Here is a 16,566-nt window from a genome sequence, read left to right on the forward strand (position 1 = left end):
TGGTATAGTGGGCGGTTACGTAAATGAGGAAGATGGTGGTGCCCGTAGGGATGGGTACTGAAACCCGGTGCTAATATGGCCCCAGTTCCTAATCGACAGGTATCTACTGGACTCGAATGACAGCCCATTTCTCATTTCGGAGCCTCTTAAATGCCTGCGCTGCCCTCTGGTGAAAATACATCTAGTCGGGCCTCAATATCATCTTCCGATGTATGTTTAACTCTCTGCAAAGTAATACAGCTTCTTTTTCAACGGGATCATCGACAAAAGGACATGCCATGTTCGGAACAAAAATGTTTTATAATCTGCCTAACATAGATAATAAACCAAAATGCACCTGATACAGACTGAATGAAATGAATGAAGAAATGAAAGAGCTCTGTATCAGAGGGAGGAGACTGAGAGAAACTCGAGGTTTATTGAAGAAAACCTGCTCCCGACCAGGTTAGGTTCAACTGAGTCTGAGGTGAAGTTACCTCTCTTTCTGAAACAGAACTACAGGCCTCCTACTTCAACAGTTTACTACAATAACAGAACTACAGGCCTCCTACTTCAACAGTTTACTACAATAACTACAGGCCTCCTACTTCAACAGTTTACTACAATAACAGAACTACAGGCCTCCTACTTCAACAGTTTACTACAATAACAGAACTACAGGCCTCCTACTTCAACAGTTTACTACAATAACAGAACTACAGGCCTCCTACTTCAACAGTTTACTCCAATAACAAACGACGGGACAGTTTTTCCATCCAGCTGAGTCATGTATTGTCTCTGTTGCTGTCTTAATGAGGAAGAATGGTTCTGCTGACACTGAGACATCAGGGAAGAAATGTCTGTCTGAAGCCATCCATGCATCTCGTCAGTCAACACAAAAGTTAACTTTATTCCTCCGTATTTACTATTGATGGTTTCTGATGTTAATTGGAGGCTTTGTCTTAAAACACTCGGCTTCTTCTTAGCTGAAGTCTGACAACACAGAAAAAACAGCCGATTCAAATAATAATGTTTGGATTTTCGGATGATTTTATTCATTTTTTTGGTGTCACTTATAATTCCACACATTAAGAAATCAATACAAACAAATAACAAGACGCAGATGCATTAACAAGTACACTTGTTTCAACTTACAAATAGAAACAATGAAATAAAGAAGCTAAAAATAAGAAAAGAATAAAGAGATGACTGTAATTCTGGCATTATATCACTGAAAATACCAATGTTACGCAATGCTGTTGGACAACATTAATCAAAATGATTAACTACAGAAATTAGCAAACATCCTGATCCCTAAAAAAAGCACAATTGTTACAAAATAAGAAAATTCATTCATTACAAAAATAAGCAAAATCCATTGTTACAATATAGGTAAAAATCCTGTTACAAACAACAACAACAACAACCATTTGTAAAGCCCATTTCTGACCAAGTATTCTGGAGGAGACGACTTGAAACTAGCGATGCTCCGCTCTGAAAGATACCAGTTAAACATGTCTAATAATAATAATCAGACCCAAACAGAATCTGCAGAATTTAGGAGTGCGTTTACTTTTAGTTGTTGTTTCTTTGAGCATCGGAGGTCTGCCGAGATCAGATGAGAAACGAGATGAGAAATGACCCGATCTCAGCGGACCTTTCGCTGCTCTGCTCGAGAGGATTTCTGCCCCGAAGGGAAGTCAAACAGTGTTCATCTGCACACACTGCCATGACACAGAGCTAACTTCAAATCAACTAAATATCTCTTTCATTCATTACTTAATCAAAAATCTAACTGCAACAGGGAGAAAGTTGTCTCAGTCATTTCCCCTCTGCATCTGATCGCCTGATCTCACACTGTGTAACTTACAGAGAATACAAATGTTACACAATGTTGCTTTAAGCACATCATTAATCAAAATGCATAACTACAGAAATAATCTAAATCCTGACAACAAATATCAACACAATTGTTATAAAATAAGAAAACCATTCATTAAAAAAATTCCATCATTACACAATATGTAAATTCCTGAAATACAAAAACAAACAATTGTAAAGTCCAGTTCAGACCAAAGATTGAGGACGAGATGAGAGTAAACTTTAGTCTCCCTGAGAGTCTCCGGTCTGCAGCGTTCTGAAAGCTGCCAGTTTCCACCAATGAGACGAGACGCTGCATCATCTCCATAGAAACCACTCTCTGGACTTCTGCTCTAACGTCAGGCTTTAGGATATCATTTGTAGCTTCTTAAGATATGAATGAGGAGAGTGATAGTGAGATACTTGCTACAGCTGCATTTCTAGTAGAGATGAAACAGAGAAAACTATGTTTTATTTCTCTGATTCTCTGCTTTGTTCTAACGCTGCTCTTCTCTCTTCAGTCTCTCTCTAGCTCGCCCCACCACATACCGTGCTCACGGCGCTCGTTGAGCCTCCGTCTAAAACTCTGACGGTCTAAAACCAGCCTCTGGAGACTCCACCAGCTGACTTCTCTATTGCTTGTTGAAAACATTCAACATTTACTGCAATTTTCGCTTTGTCGCAAATCTTTGGGCTCAACTGGATTTTATGAAATAGGAAAAAGCATTAATTACAAAAGTAAGCAAAATCCATCATTACACAATAAGTAAATTCCTGAACATGAAATGAGATGGAATTTGTGTGAAAACAGCCTCTGGTTAGGGTTAGGGTTCATCCCTCTCTCTCTCTCTCTCTCTCGACCTGACTGCAGTTCATCGTAACTGACTTGAGTGGACAAATGCTCACATTCGATGGCATCTGGCACTTTGGAGAGGTGTTCTCTTCACAGATGAACCCTAACCCTAACACCAGATACTGACTGGTTTTCGGACACCCCTCCCGGACCCCCCCAATACCCTAAAACTGCACATTTTAGAGTGGCCTTTTATTGTGGCCAGCCTAAGGCACACCTGTGCGATAATCATGCTGTGTAATTTAGCATCTTGATATGCTACACCTGTGAGGTGGATGGATTATCTCGGCAGAGGAGAAGTGCTCACTAACACAGATTTAGACACATTTGATAAAGATATTTGAGAGAAATAAGCCTTTTGTGTACATAGAAAAAGTCTTAGATCTTTACACACACACACACACACATATATATATATATTAGGGAAATGGGTTATTATCGGTTTCAACAGATTAAAAGATTATCAAGTCATTGCAACTTGTGTTTTTCCTTTTTGTTTATGTTTATGCCATTATAACTTTGTTATACTGCTCCAAACACATTTATGATTATTCCTACTTCTGGTCATGGTTGTGCTTGTTAATTTGAGATGCAAAACTTGCAAAAAGAGCTCACAGTGAGTAATAATTAGACAGGAGCAAAACACTCTCAAAAGTGGTTTGGGTTTCAGAGGGTTGAGCAAGATCTCAGCGGTCGTCAGCGGAGAAACAAGCTACAATGTTAGTTAATAGGACAACTGTTCAGCTTGTATTTACCTTCACAAACGTTCTGTTTTTACCGCTGACAGACTCAGATTAATATTCTAGGTGTCTGACAACATTATGAAAGGATCCCTACAGAGATAGACCTTTAAAACCTCTTTAAGACCTTTCTGTTAAACCAGAAACAGCTCTGAGGTCGCTAACACTAAACCCACCAGACTCCATTTAGAAAAACAGTACTTTTAGCGTGTATAGAGCCAGACTATTTTCACATTTAAATCTGTAAACTATGTGTTCATTTCAACCAAAACGGCTTTTCGACTTTGAATGAAGTGTATTTTACGATTATGAAATTATTGTTTATTTACATGGAGTCTGGTGGGTTTAGAGATCGCAATTTCGTGGATGTTTTTATGTGTAAGAAAAGGATCGTACTATTTAACATGAATCCTTTCCATAATGTTGTCAGACACCTAGAATATTAATCTGAGTCTGTCAGCGGTAAAAACAGAACGTTTGTGAAGGTAAATACAAGCTGAACAGTTGTCCTATTAACTAACATTGTAGCTTGTTTCACCGCTGCTGACTGCAGAGATCTCTCTTAATGCTGGACCAATGTCAAACATTGTTGTTCCCATCAGTCACTTAGACACTAAAACAAAAATTGGGTCCAGGTTGAAAAGAACAAGTTACTTTTTAATTGCAAATGGCAAAACTCTTTACAAATTTTGGGAATACCAGGGGGGGTTTCAGCAAAAATAAAAATATTGAAAAATGAGTTGGTACCTTTTTCCAAATCAAGGAGTTCTGTACAATATATGACCCAATTCTGGTGGTCCTGGGTCCATCCTAAGGACCCCTACCGGGTCCCTAAAACAGGTTCTGGACATTTGGGAAGAATAATGCTTGTCAGTGAAATGTACTGTTTAAAACTCATTTTTCCTCACAGATTGGCCCCAGAGACCCCGGATTTTTTACACAAGTAACCAGCATGTGCCATTCAAAATGAATTGAAGTTTTGTAAGGGTAAATAAGTTGGAATTATTCCAAGTGGGGGATAAAAAGGTGCATACATGCTTAACCTCCATGAGCTCCTTGGAGGTGCTAGTCTGCTCCCTGAGCTCCTTCCTCTTCAGTCGGCCCTCCTTCAGCTGCAGGGACACCCAGGTTATAATAATCCGGATCAATGTTGTTCTGTCTGTACGGCAGCTGCCTCCTGTTGGCCTGGAGAGACATGACAGCACACAGATGTGACTTCCTGCATCACTGCTCTCTTCAGTTTAACAAACGCAGCCAGTGGTGGAAACAGAGAGGGAGAGTGTCCGTACCCTACAGTAGAAGTAAAGGACAATGTTCTCCACCAGCAGAATCAGCGGCAGGAGGATCGCTCTGATGATTAAAGGCCTCGGATCTGATGGAACACATGGACAGTCAACACATCACACAACATCATGAGTCCAACAGCTCCCATTAAACACAAACTGACCTGAAATCTAAAATCACTTCAACATGGACACTTAACTCTCACACTCAGTACACTTCATATATACTTGATATCATCCCATGGTCAGAGCTTTGTGATTGGTCACATCAGAAGGTGATTCTCATAGTGAAACACCTCGCTCAGTTCTCAGAGAACCAGAGTTATCCTCGTAACCTAACATGCTCTGTCCTTCAGTTAATTGTTAGCTGTTACCATTGTTACACTTTGTATGAGTTTGGTTACTATCTGACATGTGTAACACGATGACAGTCGTCACAGAGTCAGTCCAGAAACATGTTGTCAGCTGATCATTTTCTCTCAGTTTGGACCAATCATCTTCTCCAATCCTGTAAACAGTCAGCTTACCCATGACGCTGAGAGAGAGCACATGGCTCTCAGAGGAGAAGTTATGAGAGAAAACATAGAGGTGATAAACACAGCTGTAGCTTCCTTGGTGGGCGGGCTCTGCAGCAGGAAACAGGAAGTGGGCAGAGTGATTGACAGCTGGCTGGGTGTAGTTGTGTGCTGAGGAGGAGGAGGTGAAGGTGAGCTGGAAGGAGCCTCCTGGGTACTGTGGCTGGATGGAGCAGCTGATGGTGAAGTTGGAGCCCCTGAACACCTGGAACCCCTCCTGCTGGTCGTCCTCAGAGACGCCGACCATGGAGGAGGACACAGAGATGTTGGGCTGAAGCAGCAGGTCTGTAAACACAGAGACAGACAGACAGACATAAAGACAGGCAGAAAGACAGACAGGTAGACAGATGGACAAGTAGGCAGACAGACAGAAAGACAGTTTGAAGCTTCTAGTCAGACTCAGATTAATATTCTAGGTGTCTGACAACATTATGAAAGGATCCCTACAGAGATAGACCTTTAAAACCTCTTTAAGACCTTTCTGTTAAACCAGAAACAGCTCTGAGGTCGCTAACACTAAACCCACCAGACTCCATTTAGAAAAACAGTACTTTTAGCGTGTATAGAGCCAGACTATTTTCACATGGAAATCTGTAAACTATGTGTTTATTTCAACCAAAACTAGAGTTGTGATGGTTGGAAAAGTGGAAAGACGACCCAAAACGGGTTTTCATAGTTTTATTTAGTTTCTCTCGACTTTACACACACACACACACACACACACACACACACACACAAACACACACACACACACACACACACACACACACACACACACACACACACACACACACACACACACACACACACACACACACACACACACACACACACAGAGACACAGACACACACACTGAGACACAGACACACACACACAGACACACAGACAGAGACACACACACACACACACACAGACACACAGAGACAGATTATTAATGAAGGAATTATTGTGAACCCTCCGGTCAGAAACAGGGCGACCCCCCCCCCCACAAATATCTTTCTAATGTTTGGGAAACACTGAAAAACAGGAACATATGGTCCAGGTTGAGAAACTGTAGTTACCCTTTAAAGTACAAAGAGAGAAATAATTAACTTCCTGGTAACATTCACAAAATGCTCCAGGACAGAGAGGGGGGGGGCTATGATTTAAAGGGAAACTTAACGTATAACAACCATATGCCCCCACTACTCTGTCAGTATTTACATTCTTCCTACTTTCTTTCACACTAAATCATTTATTCAACAGTTTTTATTTATTTTGCTTTTTCTTTTTTACAGTGAAATACTTTGTGTCTTTTATTTTAAGTTGTTGTTGTGTATTTTTTGTATGTTGTTCAAAATAAAAGCATTCATTCATTCATTCATTCATGTCTTTGATGGGGTTACCTGAGCAGGTGAGATGAAGGAAGGAGGAAGAGGAAGATGATGCAGCACACTCCCTCAGAGCAGATCCAGACTCAACACAGTCAGACCTGATCCTCCACACAGATCTGACTGAGGACTCTTCTCTCTCTACTACAGAAACAGCAGAGCCACAGTCTGACTCTCTGCAGGCAGCAGCTGCTGTCTTCAGGGTCCAGCCAGAGTAACCATCATCCACTGGTCTCCATTCTCCGTTATGTTTCACCTCCAGGGATCCTGCACAGCGACTGGCTCCTCCCACCAACCTGACAGCATCAGGCTCTGAACAGAAACCAGAGAGTCATCAGCAAAAGAACAAAGTGAGTTTCATTAGAACAGAAATGAACCAAATCAGAGCTGCAGCTCCTCTCCTACCTGAGCAGGTGAGTCCAACAGCTTTTCCAGGTGAGCAGGTGTTTCTATCTGAGCCTGAGCTTCTACAGTCCAGGAGAGCAGACTCATGGCCTCCACACTGGAACTCTTTGGTCCTCATTGGAGGCTCCACTTCTCCATAGAGCGCCCCCTGGAGGACTGAAGGAGCCCCACAGCCAAGTTCCCTACAGACCACCTCTGCATCCTGCTGGTCAAAGTCATCTTCACACACTGAGGACCAGCGCTGGATAGACTGGTTGGTCTTCACCTCCAGTCTGCCTGAGCACAGACTGGTTCCATCCACCAGCCTGACAGAGTCTGGAGAGATGATAGAAGATACAATAGAGAGAGAGAAAAGACACCAGACATCATTAATAACACAACTCATCTTCATACCGTGGTCACACCGCCCGGATAAAGTGGGAATTTGGTGTCGTGACAACACACAAAGTCAATAGAAATACAGAAACAGAAGCAAAATCTTTGTCATTTAAGCCGGCGCCGTGTATTTGTGAGTTGAAATATTTGAACTGGAGTAAGAAATGTGTGTGACGCTGTGTCTTGAAAGTGTTTAGATCCTCCTGAGGTCCTCACGTTGTTGAAGCAGAAATGGAGGAACAGATGATTGTAGCTGTCTGTAGCTCCTCATTATTTACAGACAGCAGATGCAAAAGGAGCTTTCTTTGGGAAGAGTGAAACTACCTATGAAGTTCTGAAATAATGTGTCTGTTGTGTTGATGGAGCAGCTACAATGTTAGCATAGCTCTGATCCATCCAAACTCCATTCAGAAAACAAACATTTTAAAAGTTGTTTGCTTGTCGTCTTGCAGACAGACCTGATGAAGAATGGATTCATACTTATTACAAATCTGCATCATTAACTTGTTATTTGGACTCACATTTTATTTGTTTATTACAATTACAAAACAGGGAAATCTGAACCTCAGGTAGTGCTGGAAGTGGCAGTCATCAACTACACCCTGGCCCCTGAAGACTGTAGTCTTTGGTCTAGATGTCCTTGTTGGTGATTTATACGGTAGAAAGTGACGCTATACTCCATTACAGTCAGTCTTCAGCTGTAATGACAGACAGGAAGCCTGAAGTGTTGACGCCTGAACAGGATGCTGTGTGTTGATGTTGACACGTGTATCAGGTGTGATCTAGCATCTACTGATAATCTGGACCACACGGGATCTTTAAAAGAATTAAAAAATCAAAGACAGACAGACAGGCACAGAGACAGGCAGACAGACAGACAGAAAGACAGACAGACAGACAGGCACAGAGACAGGCAGACAGACAGACAGACAGAAAGACGGACAGAAAGAAAGACAGAAAGACAGACAGACACACAGTCAGACAGAAAGACAGACAGACAGACAGAGAGAGACAGACAGAGAGACAGACAGGCAGAGAGACAGGCAGAGAGACAGACAGAGAGACAGACAGACAGACAGAGAGACAGACAGGCAGAGAGACAGACAGAGAGACAGACAGGCATAGACACAGACAGAGAGACAACCAGACAGACAGAGAGAAAGACAGAAAGAGACAGACAGACAGACACAGACAGACACACAGACAGACAGACACACACAGACACACAGACACACACACACAAACAGACACACACACACACACACACACAGACACACACACACACACACACACACACACGACACAGACACACACACACACACACAGACACACACACACACACACACACACACAGACACACACACACACACACACACAGAGACACACACACACGACACACAGACACACACACACACACACACACACACACACAGACACACAGACACAGACACACACAGACACACACACACACACACACAGACACACACACACACACACACACACACACACACACACACACACACACACACACACACACACACACACACACACACAGACAGATTATTAATGAAGGAGTTATTGTGAACCCCCCCTGTCAGAAACAGGGCGACCCCCCCCCCCACAAATATCTTTCTAATGTTTGGGAAACACTGAAAAACAGGAACATATGGTCCAGGTTGAGAAACTGTAGTTACCCTTTAAAGTACAAAGAGAGAAATAATTAACTTCCTGGTAACATTCACAAAATGCTCCAGGACAGAGGGGGGGTATGATTTAAAGGGAAACTTAACGTATAACAACCGTATGCCCCCACTACTCTGTCAGTATTTACATTCTTCCTACTTTCTTTCACACTAAATCATTTATTTAACAGTTTTTATTTATTTTGCTTTTTATTTTTTACAGTGAAATACTTTGTGTCTTTTATTTTAAGTTGTTGTTGTGTATTTTTGTATGTTGTTCAAAATAAAAGCAATCATTCATTCATTCATTCATTCATTCATGTCTTTGATGGGGTTACCTGAGCAGGTGAGATGAAGGAAGGAGGAAGAGGAAGATGATTCAGCACACTCCCTCAGAGCAGATCCAGACTCAACACAGCCAGACCTGATCCTCCACACAGATCTGACTGAGGACTCTTCTCTCTACAGAAACAGCAGAGCCACAGTCTGACTCTCTGCAGGCAGCAGCTGCTGCCTTCAGGGTCCAGTCAGAGTAGTAACCATCATCATCCACTGGTCTCCATTCTCCGTTATGTTTCACCTCCAGTGATCCTGCACAGCGACTGGCTCCTCCCACCAACCTGACAGCATCAGGCTCTGAACAGAAACCAGAGAGTCATCAGCAAAAGAACAAGTGAGTTTCATTAGAACAGAAATGAACCAAATCAGAGCTGCAGCTCCTCTCCTACCTGAGCAGGTGAGTCCAACAGCTTTTCCAGGTGAGCAGGTGTTTCTATCTGAGCCTGAGCTTCTACAGTCCAGGAGAGCAGACTCATGGCCTCCACACTGGAACTCTTTGGTCCTCATTGGAGGCTCCACTTCTCCATAGAGCGCCCCCTGGAGGACTGAAGGAGCCCCACAGCCAAGCTCCCTACAGACCACCTCTGCATCCTGCTGGTCAAAGTCATCTTCACACACTGAGGACCAGCGCTGGATAGACTGGTTGGTCTTCACCTCCAGTCTGCCTGAGCACAGACTGGTCCCATTCACCAGCCTGACAGAGTCTGGAGAGATGATAGAAGATACAATAGAGAGAGAGAAAGACACCAGACATCATTAACAACACAACTCATCTTCATACCGTGGTCACACCGCCCGGGTAAAGTGGCAATTTGGTGTCGTGACAACACACAAAGTCAATAGAAATACAGAAACAGAAGCAAAATCTTTGTCATCCAAGCCGGCGCCGTGTATTTGTGAGTTGAAATATTTGAACTGGAGTAAGAAAGGTGTGTGACGCTGTGTCTTGAAAGTGTTTAGATCCTCCTGAGGTCCTCACGTTGTTGAAGCAGAAATGGAGGAACAGATGATTGTAGCTGTCTGTAGCTCCTCATTATTTACAGACAGCAGATGCAAAAGGAGATTTCTTTGGGAAGAGTGAAACTACCTATGAAGTTCTGAAATAATGTGTCTGTTGTGTTGATGGAGCAGCTACAATGTTAGCATAGCTCTGACCCATCCAAACTCCATTCAGAAAACAAACATTTTAAAAGTTGTTTGCTTGTCGTCAGACAGACCTGATGAGGAATGGATTCATACTTCTTACAAATCTGCATCATTAACTTGTTATTTGGACTCACATTTTATTAGTTTATTACAATTACAAAACAGGGAAATCTGAACCTCAGGTAGTGCTGGAAGTGGCAGTCATCAACTACACCCTGGCCCCTGAAGACTGTAGTCTTTGGTCTAGAAGTCCTTGTTGGTGATTTATACGGTAGAAAGTGACGCTATACTCCATTACAGTCAGTCTTCAGCTGTAATGACAGACAGGAAGCCTGAAGTGTTGACGCCTGAACAGGATGCTGTGTGTTGATGTTGACACGTGTATCAGGTGTGATCTAGCATCTACTGATAATCTGGACCACACGGGATCTTTAAAAGAATTAAAAAATCAAAGACAGAAAGACAGGCACAGAGACAGGCAGACAGATAGACAGAAAGACAAACAGACAAACAGACAGACAGTCAGACAGAAAGACAGAGAGACAGACAGAGAGACAGACAGACAGACAGACAGACAGACAGACAGAGAGACAGACAGAGAGAGACAGACAGACAGAGAGACAGACAGGCAGAGACACAGACAGAGAGACAACCAGACAGACAGACAGACAGTTTGAAGCTTCTAGTCAGACTCAGATTATTACTCTAAGTGTCTGACAACATTATGAAAGGATCCCTACAGAGATAGACCTTTAAAACCTCTTTAAGACCTTTCTGTTAAACCAGAAACAGCTCTGAGGTCGCTAACACTAAACCCACCAGACTCCATTTAGAAAAACAGTACTTTTAGCGTGTATAGAGCCAGACTATTTTCACATGTAAATCTGTAAACTCTGTGTTTATTTCAACCAAAACTAGAGTTGTGATGGTTGGAAAAGTGGAAAGACGACCCAAAACGGGTTTTCATAGTTTTATTTAGTTTCTCTCGACTTTAAAAGCGGTGTATTTTACAATGATGAAATTACTGTTTATTTACATGGAGTCTGGTGGGTTTACAGAAGCAATTTTGTGGATGTTTTTATGTGTAAAAAAAGGATCATACTCTTGAACATGAATCCTTTCCATAATGTTTTCAGACACCTAGAATATTAATCTGAGTCTGTCAGCGGTAAAAACAGAACGTTTGTGAAGGTAAATACAAGCTGAACAGTTGTCCTATTAACTAACATTGTAGCTTGTTTCACCGCTGCTGACTGCAGAGATCTCTCTTAATGCTGGACCAATGTCAAACATTGTTGTTCCCATCAGTCACTGAGACACAAACACAGTGTTTCCACACATAGACTAATTCATGGGGGTGCACCACAGAATCAACACCGGCACACACACACACACACACACACACACACACACACACACACACACACACACACACACACACACACACACACACACACACACACACACACACACACACACACACATACACAGTCTGACACACACACACACACACACACACACAGATTATTAATGATGGAGTTATTGTGAACCCCCCCGGTCAGAAACAGGGCGACCCCCCCCACAAATATCTTTCTAATGTTTGGGAAACACTGAAAAACAGGAACATATGGTCCAGGTTGAGAAACTGTAGTTACCCTTTAAAGTACAAAGAGAGAAATAATTAACTTCCTGGTAACATTCACAAAATGCTCCAGGACAGAGAGGGGGGGGGCTATGATTTAAAGGGAAACTTAACGTATAACAACCGTATGCCCCCACTACTCTGTCAGTATTTACATTCTTCCTACTTTCTTTCACACTAAATCATTTATTCAACAGTTTTTATTTATTTTGCTTTTTCTTTTTTACAGTGAAATACTTTGTGTCTTTTATTTTAAGTTGTTGTTGTGTATTTTTTTATGTTGTTCAAAATAAAAGCATTCATTCATTCATTCATTCATTCATTCATGTCTTTGATGGGGTTACCTGAGCAGGTGAGATGAAGGAAGGAGGAAGAGGAAGATGATGCAGCACACTCCCTCAGATCAGATCCAGACTCAACACAGCCAGACCTGATCCCCCACACAGATCTGAATGAGGACTCTTTCTCTCTACAGAAACAGCAGAGCCACAGTATGACTCTCTCAGGCAGCAGCTGCTGTCTTCAGGGTCCAGCCAGAGTAATCATACACTGGTCTCCATTCTCCTTTATGTTTCACCTCCAGGGATCCTGCACAGCGACTGGCTCCTCCCACCAACCTGACAGCATCAGGCTCTGAACAGAAATCAGAGAGTCATCAGCAAAAGAACAAAGTGAGTTTAATTAGAATAGAAATGAACCAAATCAGAGCTGCAGCTCCTCTCCTACCTGAGCAGGTGAGTCCAACAGCTTTTCCAGGTGAGCAGGTGTTTCTATCTGAGCCTGAGCTTCTACAGTCCAGGAGAGCAGACTCATGGCCTCCACACTGGAACTCTTTGGTCCTCATTGGAGGCTCCACTTCTCCATAGAGCGCCCCCTGGAGGACTGAAGGAGCCCCACAGCCAAGCTCCCTACAGACCACCTCTGCATCCTGCTGGTCAAAGTCATCTTCACACACTGAGGACCAGCGCTGGATAGACTGGTTGGTCTTCACCTCCAGTCTGCCTGAGCACAGACTGGTCCCATTCACCAGCCTGACAGAGTCTGGAGAGATGATAGAAGATACAATAGAGAGAGAGAAAGACACCAGACATCATTAACAACAGAACTCATCTTCATACCGTGGTCACACCGCCCGGGTAAAGTGGCAATTTGGTGACGTGACAACATACAAAGTCAATAGAAATACGGAAAAAGACGCAAAATCTTTGTCATCCAAGCCGGCGCCGTGTATTTGTGAGTTGAAATATTTGAACTGGAGTAAGAAATGTGTGTGACGCTGTGTCTTGAAAGTGTTTAGATCCTCCTGATGTCCTCACGTTGTTGAAGCAGAAATGGAGGAACAGATGATTGTAGCTGTCTGTAGCTCCTCATTATTTACAGACAGCAGATGCAAAAGGAGCTTTCTTTGGGAAGAGTGAAACTACCTATGAAGTTCTGAAATAATATGTCTGTTGTGTTGATGGAGCAGCTACAATGTTAGCATAGCTCTGATCCATCCAAACTCCATTCAGAAAACAAACATTTTAGAAGTATTTTGCTTGTCATCTTGCAGACAGACCTGATGAAGAATGGATTCATACTTCTTACAAATCTGCATCATTAACTTGTTATTTGGACTCACATTTTATTTGTTTATTACAATTACAAAACAGGGAAATCTGAACCTGAGGTAGTGCTGGAAGTGGCAGTCATCAACTACACCCTGGCCCCTGAAGACTGTAGTCTTTGGTCTAGATGTCCTTGTTGGTGATTTATACGGTAGAAAGTGACGCTATACTCCATTACAGTCAGTCTTCAGCTGTAATGACAGACAGGAAGCCTGAAGTGTTGACGCCTGAACAGGATGCTGTGTGTTGATGTTGACACGTGTATCAGGTGTGATCTAGCACCTACTGATAATCTGGACCACACGGGATCTTTAAAATAATTAAAAAATAGAAGACAGACAGGCAGGCAGAGAGAGAGACAAACAAACAGACAGACAGTCAGACAGACAGAGAGACAGACAGAAGACAGACAGACAGACAGACAGACAGATAGACAGACAGACAGACAGAGAGAAAGACAGACAGACAGGCAGACAGACAGAAAGACAGACAGACAGACAGGCACAGAGACAGGCAGTCAGATAGACAGAAAGACAGACAGACAAACAGACAAACAGACAGACAGTTTGAAGTTTTCCAGTAACAAGTCCACTTCTCTACACTTCAGGATGTCATTGTCCTGGATAACTTTACAGATCAGTCCAATGGAAACCACTGACACACACACGCTAGTCTAGAATGTAGGCAGTGGAGGTTTTTGGCACGGGAGAAGGGGGCGGTATGAGCACTTATTCTACGGTATTATCTATCATTTCACCGTGTGTATTATCTATCATTTCACCGTGTGTATTATCTATCATTTCACCGTGTGTATTATCTATCATTTCACCGTGTGTATTATCTATCATTTCACCGTGTGTATTATCTATCATTTCACCGTGTGTATTATGTATCATTTCACCGTGTGTATTATCTATCTATCATTTCACCGTGTGTATTATCTATCATTTCACCGTGTGTATTATGTATCATTTCACCGCGTGTATTATCTATCATTTCACCGTGTGTATTATGTATCATTTCACCGTGTGTATTATCTATCATTTCACCGTGTGTATTATGTATCATTTCACCGCGTGTATTATGTATCATTTCACCGCGTGTATTATCTATCATTTCACCGCGTGTATTATCTATCATTTCACCGTGTGTATTATCTATCATTTCACCGTGTGTATATCATTTCACCGTGTGTATTATCTATCATTTCACCGTGTAGTATCTATCATTTCACCGTGGGGATTTGGCAAATTGGCGCCCCTGCTTGCTGAGAAGGTGCCGTGTGCACACTGCACAGAGAAGTTGAGAGAAGGGGAAAGGGGGGGTGGGAGCGGGGACAGTTCACCTCTGGGTCAGACGGGCTGCTGGTCATAGGCGCCGATACCGTTGGTGCTCCTCTAATACTGAGCACACACGAAGCTGATCGCGGTTATGTGTCAGTTAAACTTTTCATCTCAGTCCTATCCTGAGTTGAAAGACTTCACGGCTTTCTTATCGAGTTGATAGGCGTGTGTGTTCGTGTCGGGCCGTCTGAAATGCAAACATTTTTTTGACTACTTTTTTTTATTAAAGTGCCCATATTATGAAAAAAAACACTTTTTCTGGGATTTGGGGTGGGATATTCTTCTATATATATATATATATATATATATATATATATATATATATATATATATATATATATATATATATATATATATATTATAACAACATAAGTGAAAGAGAAAATTATATTTCTCAATTGCACAAATCTTTCATTAGAACATTTGAAAAAAGACACTTAAGAGAATCCAGTTATTTAACTATTGCAATTACAACAGGAAACACACTTTTTAAGCTGAACAGTTGTCCTATTAACTAACATTGTAGCTTGTTTCACCGCTGCTGACTGCAGAGATCTCTCTTAATGCTGGACCAATGTCAAACATTGTTGTTCCCATCAGTCACTGAGACACAAACACAGTGTTTCCACACATAGACTAATTCATGGGGGTGCACCACAGAATCAACACCGGCACACACACACACACACACACACACACACACACACACACACACACACACAGACACACACACAGACACACACACACACACACACACACACACACACACACACACACACACACAGACACACACACACACACACACACACACACACACACACACACACACACACACACACACACACACACACACACACACACACACACACACACACACACACAGACAGATTATTAATGAAGGAGTTATTGTGAACCCCCCCGGTCAGAAACAGGGCGACACCCCCCCCCCACAAATATCTTCCTAATGTTTGGGAAACACTGAAAAACAGGAACATATCGTCCAGATTGAGAAACTGTAGTTACTCTTTAAAATACAAAGAGAGAAATAATTAACTTCCTGGTAACATTCACAAAATGCTCCAGGACAGAGAGGGGGTATGATTTAAAGGGAAACTTAACGTATAACAACCGTATGCCCCCACTACTCTGTCAGTATTTACATTCTTCCTACTTTCTTTCACACTAAATCATTTATTCAACAGTTTTTATTTATTTTGCTTTTTCTTTTTTACAGTGAAATACTTTGTGTCTTTTATTTTAAGTTGTTGTTGTGTATTTTTGTATGTTGTTCAAAATAAAAGCATTCATTCATTCATTCATTCATTCATTCATGTCTTTGATGGGGTTACCTGAGCAGGTGAGATGA

At 42.1% G+C, this 16,566-nt stretch overlaps 1 pseudogene across 1 annotated transcript in view; it reads right to left on the bottom strand.

The window, feature by feature from the left end:
* Nucleotides 1-1,011: 1,011 nt before the first annotated feature.
* Nucleotides 1,012-16,566, bottom strand: part of LOC144514105 (scavenger receptor cysteine-rich type 1 protein M130-like) — a 20,996-nt pseudogene continuing 5,441 nt past the window's right edge. Inside the window, exons 4-13 of the transcript XR_013501258.1 lie at nucleotides 16,550-16,566; nucleotides 12,977-13,291; nucleotides 12,595-12,883; nucleotides 9,852-10,166; nucleotides 9,462-9,759; nucleotides 7,067-7,381; nucleotides 6,677-6,973; nucleotides 5,243-5,575; nucleotides 4,722-4,804; nucleotides 1,012-4,617 (exon numbers count right to left, since the gene is read on the bottom strand). The exon at nucleotides 16,550-16,566 is cut by the window's right edge and continues 280 nt beyond it. The product of XR_013501258.1 is annotated as a scavenger receptor cysteine-rich type 1 protein M130-like (transcript). The remainder of the gene's footprint in view (nucleotides 4,618-4,721; nucleotides 4,805-5,242; nucleotides 5,576-6,676; nucleotides 6,974-7,066; nucleotides 7,382-9,461; nucleotides 9,760-9,851; nucleotides 10,167-12,594; nucleotides 12,884-12,976; nucleotides 13,292-16,549) is intronic.

The sequence above is a fragment of the Sander vitreus genome, unplaced genomic scaffold (genome assembly GCF_031162955.1).
Source record: "Sander vitreus isolate 19-12246 unplaced genomic scaffold, sanVit1 ctg450_0, whole genome shotgun sequence".
Classification (NCBI taxonomy): Eukaryota; Metazoa; Chordata; class Actinopteri; order Perciformes; family Percidae; genus Sander; species Sander vitreus.